The following is a 13,315-nucleotide window of genomic DNA, read 5'->3' as shown; positions in this document are numbered from 1 at the left end:
AAAAGAGGAGATTCTGCTCAACTTTTTGTTCTGCAAACCCGAATATAATAAGCAGAGCAAGCTCTGCTAATAACTAAGAAACAACTTCTAGCTAAAGTGTAGATTATAATAAAGCTAAGGCAACACTAGAGTTAATAGTATAAGTATTAGAGGTATGTTTACTATTTTACTATAAATACTATAAAGGTTTTCTTTTACTTACTACTATTTTTATATAGTTTTAATGTTATTATTTTAAAGCTTTTAGCATTTAAAGGTAAAAATGTTAGTGCTATTAATTACTAATTTAGAAAAAACTCTAAAGTAAAGTAAACTATTGTTACAGCCAACGAACCGACTGTAATTTCCCTATCAGCCGTTCCCTACAGCCTAAGCGACGCCAGATAGAGAACGCTTAACCCCGCGTTAGACGGAACACGTAACAGGACGGATGAGGAATGGCTCCGGCTTTTAGATAAAAGCCTAGCGGAGTGCGTCATCTAATAGGACCACAGGCCTTGCAGGTTTGCAGGTTATGCAGGCTGTGCAGGCAATGGACATGCAAGCATGCATAGCATGCACAGCATGCAAACCCCATGTATATAGTCTTAATCACAACTATAGTTAGAAGGTTGTAATTACTATTTAGTCTTTACCTACTTAATAGACTAAGAGGCATTAAAACCTTTACAAAGAGGACATTGCTGCCTTATATATCTTGCACTATATATACTTCCTTTCCTATCCTTTTAGATCAGGTTTGCCAGCTCCCTATACAGCCGCTGGGCCAAACCACAACCTGCCTTCTTAACCTCCGCCTCATCCATACTCTGCTCGACGGACTGTACACCCGATCCAGCTAAGTTCTTCCCCTTCTCTCCATAATAACACCATAGGCTGTAGTGCTCTCAAAATACCATTTCGACAGAGCAAGGATTGTAACAACTATTATATTATAGTAGCTTTTATTTTTTAAATTTAACTATTCTAGCTATTATAACATTAAAATTAACTAAGAAGCACTAAATACTTTACATTTTAATAACTATATTAATAATTAGCTTCTTACTGTTTATGTAACTAAAAAAAGTTGTTAGCTACTTTAGATAATATTAATGTAAACCTAGTGTCTAATACCTACGCTAATACTATTTATAAGCATAATGTTAATCTGCTATCTAATTCTAGTACTACTGCTAGTGCAACTAATAACTGTTAATAAAGTAGTATAGGTATACTTAAAATACTTAATTAAAGTGTAAGTAAATCTAATACTTTTTCTAGTGTATAACACCTATAGCTGCCTAGTACTAAGCGCTTAATAGTTAGCTTTAGCATAGGTTATAGTGTTCTATTACTTTCTATAGCTAGTATCTATTCTAACACTTTAAAATAAGGTAACATAACTAGCTGTTGCGTTTGCTAAAAGGTCAACCTCCTAGCTAGCACAGCAGAAGGATATATATAGACGGATAGCTGTACGCGACACACCCCCTAGCTTAAACTGTGGAACAAGAGAGGTAAAACATAGTAAAACAACCTTAACACATTCTCCCTAGCCTAAGCAACAGAACTTAGAGACAGATCTAGTAAGGTAGCCTCTGTAATAGACGCACTGCCTAAATGCTCTTTGCTGAGCGTAGGAATCAAACACGCAGTGCTCTGGGATAATGCAATCCTATTAGTGGAGCAGGGGTGCGCAAATTTTTAAGCGCTAACTATCTACACTACGCTGCAAACTAGGCTTATAACTGTTGCGTTTGCCAAAAGGTTAACCTCCCAGCTAGCACAGCAGAAGGATATATATAGACGGATAGCTGTACGCGACACACCCCCTAGCTTAAACTGTAGAACAAGGTGAAACATAGTAAAACAACCTTAACACACCCTCCTGTTACAATCCTTGCTTCGTGGAAGCACTCGGGTCTTATAGTGTTCCTAGGGGACGAGTAGGACGGGTGGTAAGGGGCCAACCGGTAGGGTGTACAGTCCTACGTACAGGCTAATAGGCTACTAGAGGGGAGGAGAGTGACTAGATTGTAGTTTGCCCTTAATGCAGCAGTAGAGAGGCTAGGTTAAACAGTCCTATTAGACAGAATTAGAGGTATATATAGTGTAAGATATATAAATAGTATTACAGCTTTTTAAAAAGCTAAATGCTACTTAGTCTATATAAAAAATAAACTAAATGTTAAACATACCTCCTTAAGGTTATTTAATAGGGGAATTATATACATATACTAAAGGTGCTAAGGGGAGCTTAAAGAGTTTATAGGAGTCTGCTAAGGCAAGCTCTATAGGCTCCCTTAAGCTCTCTAAACTTATAGCCTGTCCTTCCTATTAGACAACACACTCTTCTATTACTGCAGGCAGCTGTGCTGCCTCTGTGTCTTCTAATTAGTTTATAAGCAAGCCCTGCCCTAATCTAGCTAGATTGTAGAGCACTGCTAGTAGAGTTACACTAGTCTAACTATAGACTATAACACGCTGCCTCTTCTCCCTAGCAGCGTCCTTACTGCTCTACTTATATAACTATGTTAGTAAGAGTTTGTTTATAAGGTAGGCGCTTACTTACTAGAAAGCATCTTTAATATCTATTTTTTTAAGCTAAATAGCTTGTTAGTCTTATTTATCTTACTATTTTAATTCTTTTTATTAGACAAAGATAAGGCCCTATAGCGCTTACTAATTCTTAGAGTTATCTTATATATTAACTTTATTCTTAGATAAATGCGTTAAGTGTGTAAAAAAGTATAGTAAGTATAACACTTTTATTTCTAATGCTGTGTAGGACTAGTTAGAAAAAAAAGGCGCTTCTTTAGAAAGCTGCTGCTGCAAGAGTTTATAAGTAGAAGCTTAAAGAAGAGATGTTATGTTAGGTTTAGAAGACCTTAAAGGCAATAGCTAAGAAGCGTTCTAAACAGAATTATATTTAGAAATTACTAAAACTACTAGAGGCTTAGCGCACAAAGTATTTAAAAAGAGACCTTTTTTTCTTAGATAAAATAGAAGCTTTAGAGGCTAAAGTAAAAAGTTATTCTCTTCTACAGCTCTTATTAGCTAGGACTTGTCTCTAAAGGCTGCTACTATCTAGTAATAACATAGCTATTTTTTTTAATATAAGTGCTTTATTACCTAGCTAGTTTTTTTTAGACAAGCCTAAAGGTACCTTTATACTAATAGCTGCGTGTTTTGCAAATTCTTAGCTAGTTTTTATATATTTTTACTAGTAAGCTACTCTTTTTATTTTACTAAAAATTCTTTTTAGTTTTTTTAATTACTAATAATATGTTTAACTTTATATTCTGTTTTTTTATTTTTCTATCTTTATATAGATAGAGGAACTTCTTTAGATGCTTTCTTTAGTCTAGAAACATAAAACTATAGGTGTATTTTTATATGCAGAAGAAGCTTAAGTTTATAATTATCTTCTTAAGTCTGTAAGACTTTATAAGGTTTTATTCTTTTTTCTACTAGCTTCCTAAAGGGTCTAGATAGCTTAAAGTTCTTTATATTAAGATAAGTGTAATCTTCTAAGTAGATTCTTAGCCTTAGTTGTTATAATTTATTTACATATTTTTTTATTATTTCTTAGCTAAATTTAGCTTTAGTTGCTAATTTTTTATATATGTTTTATAAGTTTAATAGCTAGTTTATTAACTTTTAAAAGTTTATAAGTTAGCTTTTTTATAGCATAGAGTATAAGTTATAGCTAAAGTTAGCTTTATATAGTGTTTTCTTTGTTATAGCTAAGTTTATAGTGTTAATAGCTAGCTGCGCTATTAGAAGCTATTCTACCTAATTATTCTAAGTGTAGAAAACATACTTTCTTAAGTACTTTTCTACTTTAGCATTTACTCTCTTGGTTTAACTGTCTGTCTGCAGATAGTATGCTATAAATAGCTTATAGGTTATGCTAAGGTGTTGCATAGCTGCTTTTTAGAATTTACTAGTAAACAGTTTATCTTAGTTAAAAATAATAATCTTAGGGTATTTATATACTAATATAACATTTTAATTTAATTTATAAATAATTTTTTTAGCTATTATTATTTTTTCTAAAGGCTAAGTGTGCAGGTACTTAGTAGTTTTATTAAAGGCTACTATAATTATGTTATATATTCTTTCTGTACCTAGTTTCTTAGACAAGGGTAGTCTTATAATAAAGTCTATTGTCTGTACGCAGCAGCAGCGTCACAGTCTGGATACGAGCGATCGCGCACGAGCAGGACCACGTATCTCTGTCACATGATGCTCGTGCGCGAACCTCTGTGCGCGAACATCTAGATATCCCCCTTTTCCTCTATACAAAGAAAAGACAAGAGCAATAGAACTAGAAACATGTTGCTCTTACCTTACCTACTTTATACACTGTGCACACTGTACACTACTCTTACTCTTACTACTTAAGTGCTTATACTATAAGCAGCTAGCTATTAGAGCCTATTTAACACTAATTAGTAGTTAATTTAATTAACTGTAAATTAGCAAGAGTAATAATAGAGTACTTACACTTTATAAAGTACTTTATTTTGTTACCTATCTCTTAAGAAGAGTAACAGCAGAGTACCTACGCCTTATAAAGTACTTTATTTAGTTACCTATCTCTTAGAATAGCAGATTAATCCTTTACATTGTACAGTAAGCTCTACTACTATATAAAGTAAAAAGGAGATAGTGTAAGACGCACACTAAAGCTACTAAAGCTGCACAACCTAGTAGCTAGATAATAGCACATTAATCCTTTACATTGCACAGCAAGCTCTGCTACTGTACAAAGTAAGAAGGAGATAGTGTAAGGTGCACACTAAAGCTATTAAAGCTGCATAACCTAGCAGCTAGACAACAGCAGTACTTGCGCAATCTACTAGAAAAGCAATTAACTATACTATTATAATAAAATCTTATTAGCAACTAACAACTCTATGTAATAATAAGAAAAATAAGGAATAATTCCTATTATATAAATAACTTATAAAGGACACAGGGATATTAGAGGTAACACTATAGAATAAGACTAGCCTAAAGTACTAGAATAATAAGATTAACATGTTAAAAGCTCTAATAAGCCTATAGACTTAATTATACATAAGTTGCATAATTACTAATCTACATATAATAACTTAGAAGGGCGCTACTTTTTTAAGTGTGTACATAAAGGATTTTAAAGAATAGACACTATAAGACTTCTTAGCACTTAGCTGCGTGTTTAAAAGAAAGCTTATATAAGTGCTAGAGGACAAGGGAATTACACTACAGCTAGGCACTAAAGGTACCTAAGCCTAGAAGCTGTATAATATAGCATAAAAAAAGGCAATTGCACTAAAAAGGCTTTATACATAACCTTTATTACTATATAAGGCTTTACATAGAAGCAGACTAAACACAATGCTGCTATTAACACTAAATGTACTAGCATTACCTGCTCCTACACCTTAGCCAGCACTACACTAATTACTGTACAAACAATACATGCCACCCTACCTAACGCCTGCTCCACACCCTTAATTGTACACACCACCGCCTGCAGTAGTGTATGCACTACTAATACTACCTGCACAATCTATACTACATTACAACCTGTACAAACTTCCACCTTAAAGGGAAACTGCTAAAGAAAAACTTCTAGCAAATAAAATTATATAATTCTAAAAGGCATAAAAGAAAAATAATAACTATATAGGTTAACTATATAACATTTTTATAAATAAAATAAAGATCTTTATTAATCTATGTTAATAGCTAAATATCTAGGAAACTTAGTACACAGACATCTTTCTAGACATCTTAGAAGGTTAGGCAAATATGTACTATATGCACAACATAGGCCCTAGACATAACTAGAAGCATTTATACAACACCTTAAGTAGTTACTTTAACACTAATATAAACTATAGCTAGTACTAGACAAACTAGATAATAATAACTTTTACATAATGCTAATAAAAGAACTTTAACAAAAGTTTATATAAAGTTCTTAAAATAATAATTAATAAGCTTACACTTACATAAAAGGCACTAGGAACAGAATTTTAAGAGGATGTTCTACTGCACACTACTGTTATACAAGCCTGTTAAGGACAACTAGAACTAGAACATGCTATGTTTACTATTAAGCCTTTATGCAAAGCCTTATTTAGTAACTTATAAGCATTACTCTAAGTTACTATAGACTAAAGGGTAAACTAATACCTCTAGAAACTGCCTAATGCATACTACATAAACTACTAATATAACTCTACATAATAAAAGTCTGCACAACAAGAAAGAAGCTTCCCTTTATATAGAAAAAGATAATATAAAAGATCTTTACCTAGGTTTAGGCTATAATCTAGAGACAACTACACATAGACAAAGAAGTGCTTTGTCTGCTATAAAAAAAAATGTTAGTTATTAAACTACTCTTATAATAACTATACATAAGCAAAGAACTAGTATATTGCTTTATATAAAAATTTCTATAATAAGACCTTATTATGTAAAGCTATTACTTTGTACATCTAAAACTTTAAAGGTTACTCTAAGAAAAAAAATAATTTACATAATGCAAAGAAAATAAAATAAAAGAGTAAAGATACTAAAGAAGCTGTTAACTACTTTACCTCTACTACTTATCTATACTATGCAACAGAAGAGAACATCTACAGCATTAAACCTAAGGAATATGCTAAGCAGTTTATCCTTAATAACTAATACTATATAGTATACTAAGGCAAACTATAAAACACAGGCGCAGTAAAGATCTCTACTATTAGCAAGTTTTAACTTAAGGTGTATGTATAAAAAAACCTATGTATAGAAATTAATTAGACACTTAGCTAAATAAATATTAGCTTTAAAAGCTAGACACTAAAGGAATTAATTAGTACTATATAAATCTAGAACTTAATTAGTCTAGTTATATACTACATCTTAGAGACTCTAACACTATTTCTGCTATTACTAGTAGATGCTAACTAACTTAGGGCATACTTTAATAATGTTCTAAATGTTATTATACATAAAGACAAAACTACTATACTTATTATATAAAAATAAGGACACTTTTTTTTTAATGTTAGTAAGAAAGAATCTATGTCTTTTTTTACTAAATTAAAACTCTACTGCCTCTACTACTAATTTAGACACCCTTGCATAGAGAGACTCTAGAAGATGCTAACTAGCGCTAGCTATAACATTAATGCTGTAGTGCTAGAAGAGATTAAGAAGTTCTGCTACTTTTACTAATTATATAACTAAGCTCTATAAAGATTTAAGTTTATAATTAAAAATAACACCTACTTTAACTATAAAGTTATTATTAATGTTGTATAAATTAATAATAAGAATGTCCTACATGTTATTAATGTAGACACATTATTTTAGGCTACTATATTTCTAAAATCTATGTCTACATAAGATACCTAGGATACACTGTGCAAATGCTAGATTAACACCTATTAAGGACCCCTAGACTATATTATGCATAACCCTAGTACAAACTTTACTTTAGAGGATTTTTAAGCTTATGTAAAGATTATAAGAGCTACATGCAAGCAGATGCTAGTAAAAGTACATTAGGCAGTTAGAAAAGTTAAGCGCGCGCACATACCTCTCTAACAAGTGTTTAACATCCTAAAGACTAAGCTAGGTAACTATATAGATAATAAGGCTATCCTACAGATAGCAGTTAAGGCTCTAAACAACACAGCTAGCCTACATAGTCTAGTACCCACGCTGCTAGTTTTTAGAGCATACTTAAAAATTAACCTAAACTCTCTGCTATTACTAGATATTATTACATAAGCAAGCGCTATACAAAAGGTAATAAAGATACTTTAAAAAGACTATATAAAAGTAAACATTAATTATATAATTAACACTTATAATAGCTCTACAACACATAAAGTTCTTAACCTCCCCCTTAGCTTAAAGATTATAGCATAGAGGGAGAAAAAAGGCTAGACTAGCCTATATAAGATTAAGAGTATTAAAGAAAGAGACATTATTATTAAAAGAAAAAATAGCCTACTAAAGCTCTAATATACACAAGTTAAACTGTACTATAAAGAAAAAAAAAAAGACAACCTACCTATAATAGATAACCTAGATAAACTAATCCCTATATAAAAGAATCTTCTAAAGAAGAGGAAGAGAAAACAGCCTTATAAAAATGTTATAAAGGTAGAACTAGAGCCTACTATAGACTAAGCCCCTTAGGATAGTAATGCTGCACTAGTGCAAAAAGAAGATATAGATACTAGAAAAAGTAAAAGGCAAAGAAAACTTACATAAAGTTTAGACTAGGTATTTCTAACCTAAAAGAAGAAAAATAATTAGGCTTTATCTATTAAGCTTTATATAAACAGTGTAATTACTACACCTAGAAAGCTATTTAAGAAATTAGACTGCATAGAGATAGACACCCTAATTACTAACAGCACTTTTAAAGTTATAGTGTATAACTTAATAAGGTATAAAGGTTAGATTTTTAACCTTTACCTTATATAAAAAGTAAAAGGCAAAACAACTTAACTATATAAGAAATCCTGCCTAGTGTTTACTAGCTACTTAGATAAAAAGAAAGAAGAAATTCTTACTTAGTTACTAACTATTTAAAAGATAAGCTAGAGACTACTTTTAGCTATAAAAGTAAGCTTAAAAGCTACATATAGAATGCATTTTAAACTATGTAATATTACATAAGCATACATCTAATTAACAGATAAGCTTATGCGCACGCTGTATATAAAGCTACTAAAGAAGATGCGCTAGAGCTTTTTACTAAATATAATACTCTAGGTTGTACAACTTTTATATAGAGCTGCTAAATTAGGACTGTATTAGTTTAAAACATACTATAACTACTATAAAAAAAAGCTATGTATGCATATCTTTTTATATAACCTCTACCTCTTAATTACTAATAAAGGAGAGCACACCTTTAGTATTACTAGCCTATAGATAGACAACACTTTAAGCATTATAATAAAGAATTTTATGTAAAGAGAAAAGAAAAAACTACAGAAGGTAAAGTTCTATGTAAAAAGTAAAACTATTCTAGCAGAGAAGCAACTTATTAAGTTTAATAGCAAAAAGATTAAACTTACACATAACACAGTAGTCCTTACTTAGAAGGGATAAGTAAGCTACCTTTATATAATTAACCTAAAAAATAAGGATGCTACATAATAATATGTTAAGTAATATACAAGAGGGGTATACATTACATCTATGTGTTAACTAAAGGCAGCATTTAACCTCTCTATTACTGCATAAACTATAGACCCTTTGCATAATAATATTAACACACTTAACGCATAAATTTAATAGCAGATAGATAATAATAAGCGTAGTTTTACCTTTCTACTATTATAGCTTAATTATGTAAAGCTATTTATCTTTATAAATAGATTATTTACTAATAATAAGAACCTTAGCTTATAGCTAGAATTCTTAATTATATTAAGTAATAAGAACTATATAAAGTAAAGCAACTACTTTAAAATACTAGGCAACATTATATACTAGAATTCTACTAAGTGTAAAAGAGTAACTAGGAGTGTCTTTACTAGTAAACTATATAAAATAGTTAAAAGGTTTAATAATGTAATTACCTTTAGTATAACTTTATAGTAAATTATATAAATGCTTAAACTGCTACTAATTCTAGTAGTAATCTGCACAAATTTAAAGTTTCTATATAATTACTTTATTAAGCTAGGCACTACTAGCAAAAAGTAACTTATAATTAACATTATATTACTCTATAAATTATACAAGAAAAGGGAAATTGCTAAAATAAAGTAAATTAATAGTAAAAATAACTTAGTAAATGCATATATAAAGAAAACACTAAACTAGGCTTTTTAATTATTAGTCCTAACTAACTGCCTCTCTATCTAGATAGAAGCATCTATAGACTAGCTAGATTCTGTGCGCAAAGATGCCTTAAACTAACTAGACTAATAACACTTTTATATAAAGCCTATTTCTTTTATTTTTTTTATTATACGCACTTATTTTTCTTATTATAAGATTAGAAGAGAAGGATATGTAAAAAAAACAGTCTATTTATCTAGTATACAGAAAAAGAAAAGCCACCACCCCTTATGTATAGTAGTCACAATGTAGACCACAGCTCTACTATACGCATAAGGTGTAGGCATTAGCTTAGAAGTTAGCTAATATATAACACTTAATAAAAAAAAAGCACTAGTAGTGCTACTATAATAATAAGCACATAGAGTTACTAGGACTTAACTACAACTCTAGACTAGAACTGCATAGAAGTACCTCTTATAACACACAACCTTTGCTGCCTATAGCTATAGATTAGTGCTAGTAAGTAAAATAACATTAATATTATAAAATAGTAAAGCTACTACATGCTACTTCTTAGCCTATTTATAATTAGCATTTTATATAAGAAGGAAGTAGAAGAGTTAAAAAATTTATATATTTATACTAAGACACTAAATAAACTACTAATTAGCAGCAGAACTAGTTAAAAGGGTAACATAGATGCGCCCTAGGCTGCTAGACTGCACAAGGACGTTAAAGACGCCCACACTAACAGCGCTAGAGGTAGAGGAGGAAGGCTAGAGAGACATCTCTCTCTCTCTCTCTCTCTCTGTGTGTGTGTGTGTGTGTGTGTGTGCAGGCGGGAGTATCTGTCACTGTTAGCACTATACAAAAAGAGAAAAAAGCTAGAGAATAGTATAGTAAAGCTTAGAAAGTAAAAAATAAAAAAGAGAAAGTAAAAAAAAAAAGAAGACTTTATTATATACACTTCCCTACGCACCTGCCTACGCAAAGATCCTACACTATTCTAGCACAAAACTCTGCATAAAATAGTTTATACACTGCTAAATTACTTACAAGGCAAGCACATAAAGGCTAAATAATAATAGCCTAAAACACTTTACACTATTTATAAAGCTATTTACATAGTGTAACTAGCTTATCTTAATATACAGCATTACTAAGGCAAGTCCTAACAAATAAGGTAGAGTAAAGGCAGAATGTAATTAGATAGACCTACATAGATAGAAGAAAGGTAACACGTACAGAAGGCAACTCTTTAGATAAAAAGAAAAGTTGCTAGTGTCTGTACACAGTAGCAGCGTTATAGTCTAGATATAAGTAATTGCGCACAAGCAGGACCACGTATCTCTGTTACATAATGCTTGTGCGCAAACCTCTGTGCGCAAACATCTAGATATCCCTCTTTTCCTCTGTACAGAGAAAAGACAAGAGTAATAGAACTAGAAACATATTGCCCTTACCTTACCTACCTTGTACGCTGTGCACACTGTACACCACTCTTACTCTTACTACTTAAGTGCTCATACTATAAGCAGCTAGCTGTCAGAGCCTATTCAACATCTATTATAATTATTATCTATAGTAGCTTTAGTGCTTTAATTAGGTAAAAGTATTTATAAATCTTATGCCTTTATAAGTTATTTTTATTATAAGTGTTGCATTCTCTAAGTACCTTAGTGCATAGCTGCTTTATTTTTAGTATTTTTTATAGTATAGCAGCTTTATTTTTTTTTTAAAAGGTGCCTAAATATTAGAGATTTATAGTATTTTTAGATTAAGTTTTTTTATCCTTACTTAACTACTGTAAGCATGTAGAATTCTTTTATAAGTTAAAGTCTATTATAGATCTATTCTTTATTAGTTTTTTTAAAAAGAGTAAATTTCTTAGTTTTTTTCTTTTTTTTATTAAAGTAATCTAGTCTTTAGCTAAGAGCGTTAGCCTGTTAATTTTATGCTCTTAGAACATGCTTAATAATGTAGTTAAACTATACAAGTTTTATTACCTATCTTACATGCATTAGCAAAAGTTTCTTTACTATTAAAAATGTAACTAGGTTTACATAGTTAGTTATAATATAAAAGAGTTTTACTATTTTATGTAGTTCTGTAGCCTATACTCTTATAGCGTTTAATATTGCTTTTAGTTTCTTATTAGGTATGCTATAGCCTGCTTTAGGTCCTAAAAACTTAGCAGAGTAGTACACTACTAGGTGCTATTTCCTCTCTTCTTGCTTCTAGTAGAACGCGGCTCTACTAGCTTCTAAAGATGCATCTGTGTGGATCTTAGTGTCTAGCTATAAGTTGTACATTCTTAGCACTAGTTTAGCTGTTATAGCTTATTTTAATATTATAAATGCTTTATTTATTTAACGTACCTAACGGGTTGGCCGGCCACACGGGTTGGCCGGCCACTTTTGCCAAGCCCCTACCAAAACCACCCCATTCTCTCGCAAAACAGCCTACTTTAGCCCTATATAGAGTAATACAACACAAGATATTATTTAGAGTCTACTTTTACTACTTGCTTACACGTACGCAAGTTATGCCTAGTCTAATTGCACTGCCTGCATTGCCTTTAACTTAGCTTACCTTCTTTAGCGCGCACCTGCGTCTTTAGCTTCTTCCTATTACTACGCGCTCTAAACTCCTTTAGAGCAGTTAGACAAGCCCTATTCTTAACTATTAAGGTCTTTTCTGCCTAAATCTGCTTCTTTTTATGTGATCTATGTTGCGTGGCAGCCTTATTTGCTGCTTAAAGCTTTATAATCTTATAGCCTACCCTATTATGTTAATGCTCTAAATAACTATTATCTACTCTCTATTACCTTACTGTATTGCCTTTAGCTGTCTTTGTCTCTCTAAAGCTGTAACAACTGCTCTAGTTAATATCTAGCTTATTATAAAGCCTAACTTATTAAAGTTATACCTGTCTTTATTCTAGATACTGTACTTAGCTTTTATGTTAGCTACTAGGCAAAACTAGCCCTAGATAACCTCTAGATCCTTATAAAGCGCTCTCTTATAATTATACTTGTAATTAAACTTTATTATAAACTTAGGGCAGTGCTTAACCTACATACTAGTCTAGTTTAAGCTAACCTAGCCTAGATTGCGCTCTGCAGGCAAGGAATTAGCTATATTAGCTACAGCTGCAAGCTTAGAGGGAAATCTGCGTGTAATAAGCTTAAGTATGTACTTAACAACTACCTTCTTTTTAAGCTTAGTTAGATTCCTTAATTTAGGCTAGCATTCTGCTTGTAAAGGCTGTCTAGCGCGTTAATTGCTTAGTGTTATGTAAAAGACATTATAAATAGCTGCAGCGCGTTCTAAGAAGAGTTTTAAGTCTTGTTTAAAAGCCTAAAAAGCAAGCTGTATCTAACATTCTTTAGAAGATTTAATCTAGTGTTGTTGTTAAGGCATTATGTAGATAGGTAGAGTTTAGTAGGGGCTTGGCAAAAGTGGCCGGCCAACCCGTGTGGCCGGCCAACCTGTTAGGTACGTTATAAAGTCTAGATAAATTTTGCTATTG

This window comes from Lindgomyces ingoldianus (genome assembly GCF_010093535.1).
Source record: "Lindgomyces ingoldianus strain ATCC 200398 unplaced genomic scaffold BDR25scaffold_92, whole genome shotgun sequence".
NCBI classification, from domain to species: domain Eukaryota; kingdom Fungi; phylum Ascomycota; class Dothideomycetes; order Pleosporales; family Lindgomycetaceae; genus Lindgomyces; species Lindgomyces ingoldianus.
The sequence above is the reverse complement of the archived record's forward strand: the minus strand, read 5'-3'. Positions refer to the sequence as shown.